Source organism: Pseudophryne corroboree, chromosome 9 (assembly GCF_028390025.1).
Source record: "Pseudophryne corroboree isolate aPseCor3 chromosome 9, aPseCor3.hap2, whole genome shotgun sequence".
NCBI classification, from domain to species: domain Eukaryota; kingdom Metazoa; phylum Chordata; class Amphibia; order Anura; family Myobatrachidae; genus Pseudophryne; species Pseudophryne corroboree.
The window spans coordinates 328,085,378-328,090,765 of NC_086452.1; the positions used below are offsets into that span (position 1 = coordinate 328,085,378).

At 54.9% G+C, this 5,388-nt stretch overlaps 1 long non-coding RNA gene across 1 annotated transcript; it reads right to left on the bottom strand.

Moving 5' to 3' along the window:
• Positions 1-279: 279 nt before the first annotated feature.
• LOC134957001 (uncharacterized) lies at positions 280-3,904 on the bottom strand. Its single transcript, XR_010186368.1, has 3 exons — positions 3,776-3,904; positions 2,844-2,943; positions 280-482 (listed from the first exon to the last, which is right to left on the bottom strand). It is a non-coding gene; the product is annotated as an uncharacterized LOC134957001 (long non-coding RNA).
• Positions 3,905-5,388: the final 1,484 nt, after the last annotated feature.

Sequence of the window (5,388 nt, forward strand, 5' to 3'; positions counted from 1 at the left end):
GCCGACCCCGGAAGTCCAGGGAACGCAGCGGGGACAGAGTGGCCGGAGGCGTCCGTCTTCACGCACGGGTGGCGGGACATTCACCAGCTTATAAGGTAAGCTTTTTCACTTTGTCACATACACCTTGAAGAAGGGGCCATGGACCCCGAAACGTCGGTAACTGTGTATTTTGTGATGCCAATACACAATTTTGTTTGATTTAAATCCTGGAGTGCCGCCTATTTTTTCTACAACTATAGATAGATAGATATAGATAGAGAGAGAGAGGAGAGAGAGAGATACTGTATATACACAACCACACTTTAATGTAGCACTGACCGTGCTTGCCTTTCTGTTCAGACTGATGCTGTGGCTACAGATAAGGGATGTCGCCCTTGAAGACCCTGGCTGTGAGGGGGACAGATCAGCCGACGGTTAGGAAAGCCCTTTCCTGCCTGGGTGAAGGTGCCGCCCCCACGCTCCTCCTCGAGCTCCATCAGCACCTAACAGGGGTAGAGTCAGGGTAAGATGACTGATGCCAGCATAGAGAGATCTCTGCTGCACTGGATCGCTGCCTCATTGTGCCAGAATCATGTTCCTCAGACTCACTCACCCTCTTCACTCTCCTCTGGGCATGTCCTGGCTCCTCTCACTGTGAGTGTGACGTTATTCGCACAGCACACGGAGTACTAACTGCTTGCCGTGACTCAGCCAGCCCAGTGCATGGAAAATTTTGGTGAAGCTTGCGGTCCACCAGAAATTAGAACTCCCTCCAATGCATCATGATTCAATACTGTCAGAGGACCCCACTTGGACCAGCTGGGTCTTAAGCAGCCGCTTGGGTTACCTAACAGTAAATCCGCTAATGGGGAGCAGTCAGGGGCATAGGGAGCAGTCAGGGGTGTATTGGGAGCCTAGGAAGCAGTCGGGTGTATCGGGGGCATAGGGAGCAGTCAGGGGTGTATCAGTGGCCTAGGAGGCAGTCAGGGGTATATTAGGAGCATAGGAAGCTGTCAGGGGTATATTAGGAGCATAGGGAGCAGGGGATTAGGGGGCAGTCAGGGGTATATTAGGAGCATAGGGAGCAGGGAATTAGGGGGCAGTTAGGGACGTAGGGAGCAGTTAGGGGCATAGGGAGCTGTCAGGGGTATATTAGGAGCATAGGGAGCAGGGGAATAGGGGGCAGTTAGGGGCATAGGGAGCAGTCAGAGGTATATTAGGAGCATAGGGGGCAGGGGCATAGGGAGCAATCGGGGTATATTAGGAGCATAGGAAGCAGTCAGGGGCATAGGGAGCAGTCAGGGGGTATATTAGGAGCATAGGGAGCAGGAGAATAGGGAGCAGTCAGGGGGTATATTAGGAGCATAGGGAGCAGCCAGGGGGTATATTAGGAGCATAGGGAGCAGGAGAATAGGGAGCAGTCAGGGGGTATATTAGGAGCATAGGGAGCAGTCAGGGGGTATATTAGGAGCATAGGGAGCAGGAGAATAGGGAGCAGTCAGGGGGTATATTAGGAGCATAGGGAGCAGTCAGGGGTGTATTGGGAGCCTAGGAAGCAGTCGGGTGTACCGGGGGCCTATGGAGCAGTCAGGGGTGTATCAGCGGCCTAGGAGGCAGTCAGGGGTATATTAGGAGCATGGGAAGCTGTCAGGGGTATATTAGGAGCATAGGGAGCAGGGGATTAGGGGGCAGTCAGGGACGTAGGGAGCAGTTAGGGGCATAGGGAGCTGTCAGGGGTATATTAGGAGCATAGGGAGCAGGGGAATAGGGGGCAGTTTGGGGCATAGGGAGCAGTCAGAGGTATATTAGGAGCATAGAGGGCAGGGGCATAGGGAGCAATCGGGGTATATTAGGAGCATAGGAAGCAGTCAGGGGCATAGGGAGCAGTCAGGGGGTATATTAGGAGCATAGGGAGTAGGAGAATAGGGAGCAGTCAGGGGGTATATTAGGAGCATAGGGAGCAGTCAGGGGGTATATTAGGAGCATAGGGAGCAGGAGAATAGGGAGCAGTCAGGGGGTATATTAGGAGCATAGGGAGCAGCCAAGGGGTATATTAGGAGCATAGGGAGCAGGAGAATAGGGAGCAGTCAGGGGGTATATTAGGAGCATAGGGAGCAGTCAGGGGTGTATTGGGAGCCTAGGAAGCAGTCGGGTGTACCGTGGGCCTATGGAGCAGTCAGGGGTGTATCAGCGGCCTAGGAGGCAGTCAGGGGTATATTAGGAGCATAGGAAGCTGTCAGGGGTATATCAGGAGCATAGGGAGCAGGGGATTAGGGGGCAGTCAGGGACGTAGGGAGCAGTTAGGAGCATAGGGAGATGTCAGGGGTATATTAGGAGCATAGGGAGCAGGGGAATAGGGGGCAGTTAGGGGCATAGGGAGCAGTCAGAGGTATATTAGGAGCATAGGGGGCAGGGGCATAGGGAGCAATCGGGGTATATTAGGAGCATAGGAAGCAGTCAGGGGCATAGGGAGCAGTCAGGGGGTATATTAGGAGCATAGGGAGCAGGAGAATAGGGAGCAGTCAGGGGGTATATTAGGAGCATAGGGAGCAGTCAGGGGCATAGGGAGCAGTCAGGGGGTATATTAGGAGCATAAGGAGCAGGGGAATAGGGAGCAGTCAGGAGCATAGGGAGCAGTCAGGGGGTATATTAGGAGCATAAGGAGCAGGGGAATAGGGAGCAGTCAGGAGCATAGGGAGCAGTCAGGGGGTATATTAGGAGCATAAGGAGCAGGGGAATAGGGAGCAGTCAGGGGCATAGGGATCAGTCAGATGTGCAGCATAATGTACAGAATGGGGCTGTACAAGAGACTTGCTGTGAGTGTACTGTACATCAGGCAAATAGAGACAGTGAGAGTGACCGACCTGAAGTAGTAGTAGCAGCAGCGACAGTTCCAATGTCCCCGGCCTCCTGTGTCCAATGTTCTGGCTCCTGGAATGTTCACTTCACTGTCTGTGGCAGCACCTGTGAAGGGCGGAATTACTGACTTCTGCTGCCAACCTCAGATTATCGGGGATGGAGCCTGAGGAGCTTTGGCAGAGTGGCGGCCGGCCACTTGTCCCTGGGGAGGGGTCAGCAAGCCACCTGCAAGTACACGGTAAGCTCAGCCGGCCCCGTCAATGTGCCCTGGAGCTGGCTTATAGGCAGGAGGGGGGGGGGGGGGGGGGGGGATCTAGTAACACGATGCATGGGGGGGGGGGGGTAACATGCGGAAGCCGAATTGCGCGCGCGGGGGGGGGGGGGGGATCTAGTAGCAAGATGCAGGGGAGGCAAAATGCTGGAGCCGAATTGCGGGGGGGGGGGGGGGGAATCTAGTAGCAAGATGCAGGGGGGGAGGCAACATGCGGGATCCGAATTGCGGGGGGAGGGGTCTGATCTAGTAATAAGATGCAGGAGGGGAGGCAACATGTGGGATCCAAATTGTGGGGGGGGATTTAATAATAAGATGCAGGAGTGGGGGTAGGCAACAAATTGCGGGGGGAAGAGGAACAGCAAGTAACCAGATGCAGGAGGGAGGGGGGCGCGAGGGGAGCCGAATAGCCGTGGGGGAGAGCAGATGACAAGATGCAGGAGGCGGGGGAAAGGCAGCGGGAGCGGGAGACGAATAGCCGTGGGAGGGAGCACGTGACAGGATGCAGGAGGGTGGGAGGACTCGAGGGAGGCAGCAGGAATGGTGATCAGATGCGGGATCTCATGGAGAGGGGGGAGCGAGGACAAGTTGCAGGAGCCGATCGTTGGGGGGAGGAGCGTCGAAACTGGTAAAAAGAGCGGAGCGGCCCAGTGGGTAACTGCTTACGGAGGAGTTTAGCTGAGCTGAAGCGTTCTCTCTTTCATTCACTGTGCGGTGCCGCCCTCCAGTGGTCGCCGCCCATAGGCAGCTGCCTAAAGCTGCCTAGTGGTAGCGCCGGCCCTGGCTGTAACTCTGTAGCTTTGCTGTTGGTTACTGTGACATCACACCTAGCCTGTGACATCACTAGCCCGTGACATCACAATGCTTCTTCCTGTAACATTCTATCTAGAGCTGCTAACATTTCCAGTTTCCACGCAGGAAGACAGGTAGGAGGAGGTGAGTCCTACATAGCAGGGTATGATGGAGAGAGGTAAGGAAGACAGAGTGCAGTATAGTCAGCTGAAAGGCAAGACAAGATAGACAGAACAGGGAATACAGGTACAAGGACACAATAATAGGAGAAGCGCAGGAAGGAACGACATATTTAGGGAAAAAAATGTAGCGTTACAGGAATAAGGAGGGCAGTATGGAGGATAAGCACACATACAGGGGATGCAGATAACCTGGGTCTCTATGAGGCAGGATCGTGGCTTTGGGATGAAAAATTTAATAAAATAGATAAATGGGATATTGATAACTTTGAAAGTATCTTGTTTGGTTTAAGGAAACTTGGGAAACTGGTTGACTCATGGACATTTTATTGTACTTAAACTAGTACTATGCTTAATGATAGTCTTTTGTGTTTTTTAGATCATCTGGCAAAGAGATTTGCAGAGTGTCGGGTGACCGGCAAAGAGATCTGCAAAGTGCCAGTTGAAGACGACAGGAGGGGTCGCAGAGGTAGCAACGACTGGAGTATAACATGCAGGAGGTAAGTTACCATACTCTCTCTGCACATGTTACATCTGCCCCACCTGCAGGGCCGGATTAACAATGGGGCGGATGGAGCTGCAGCTCCAGGCCTCCCATTGAAAATAGGCCCACAGCTTGCTGCAGTTAAGAGGGCCATAATCGCCGGCATTACAATGAGTCACTCTGACTCATTGTATGCTGCTGCAGTGCCGCCAGACAGTGCCCCGGCCCCCAGTCTGTAAATCCCGGCTGGAGCAGAAGGAGGGGCCGCTCTCCTCTCGAGCGTCTCCTTCCTACACAGATTACTGAACTTCCTGCCTGGCCACTGTGGAGGAGGAGCCGCGATCTCTTCTACTCTCAGCTCCTCCCCCCTAGACTTTGGTACTGCTGATGAGGCCGCACCACCTCCGCATTCACGCCAGTTGCCCGCACCACACACCGCGGTTGCCGCCACAACCCCCCATCGGCTGCCTTCCACACCGCGCTGGCCGCCAGCCTCCGTCACTACACACCGCGCTGGCTGCCCCCCCCCAGTTGCCCACACCGCACACCGCACTGGCCGGCACAATCCCCCATCGGCTGCCTTCCGCACCACACACCGCGCTGGCCGCCACCCCCGACCCGCCCACCTCCGACACTACACACCACGCTGGCCGCCGCCCACCTCCATCACGGCACACCGCGCTGGCCGTTTTTTTTTTTCTTTTAAAAGGAGAAGATTGACTTGATTTCCTGGTGGACTGGCCTGAGATGGGGCCGCGGAAAGGATGGGGACTGATCACAAGAGCAGCGCCAGTGCTCAGCCACTTGCTGGAGCTCCTTGCTTT